This window comes from Crocuta crocuta, unplaced genomic scaffold (assembly GCF_008692635.1).
Source record: "Crocuta crocuta isolate KB4526 unplaced genomic scaffold, BGI_CrCroc_1.0 scaffold431, whole genome shotgun sequence".
NCBI classification, from domain to species: domain Eukaryota; kingdom Metazoa; phylum Chordata; class Mammalia; order Carnivora; family Hyaenidae; genus Crocuta; species Crocuta crocuta.
This window is the reverse complement of record NW_027528859.1, coordinates 4,725,047-4,725,688: the sequence shown is the minus strand read 5'-3', so window position 1 is coordinate 4,725,688 and position 642 is coordinate 4,725,047.

Here is a 642-nt window from a genome sequence, read left to right as displayed (position 1 = left end):
ACCTGTGTTTCGTGATGTCCTCAGCACAACCTGCAAATGTGGTCCAGCGCTTCCCTTGGGGTGCTGGGAACCAAGCACCCATCGTGTATGTAGTCTCGGCCTTTGAGGTCTCAGCTGAAACACAGACACAAAGAATCCGCCTTAATACCCAGTCACAGATGCCACCGTTGATTTATTTCATGAAGGACATTGGGTTGTTGTGTGTGTGTGCTCACAAGCTGCCTCGGGCAGGTTTTTGAATTAGCTGCTGACTCTTACAAACATTTGTCACGTTGGCCCCCCCGCCCCATCTAACCCCCTGCCCTGCTTCTCAGGCTGGAAGAAGCTTGCCACTGGACACACCCAATGTATGCCAGGGGGCTCTGACAGCGTCACATTTATTTAAAAGTTTTGGTGACAAAGGCATGTAACATAATTATTCAGTACTTAACACAAGAGAGGTAAGTCAGGAGACGTCAAGAACATTTGTCCTTTGTAGTGAGCTGTTTAGGACTCTGGTGCCAGGCCTCGAGGAGACGCAGTCATCTTCCTCGGCAGCCCGTAGGGGCATCTTTCCATGCCCCGCTCTGGTGGCCAGCCTCCAAGACGGCCCCCAGCGATCCTGGCCTCCCAGCATCCACACCCTTGAGGAGCCCCTTCCCA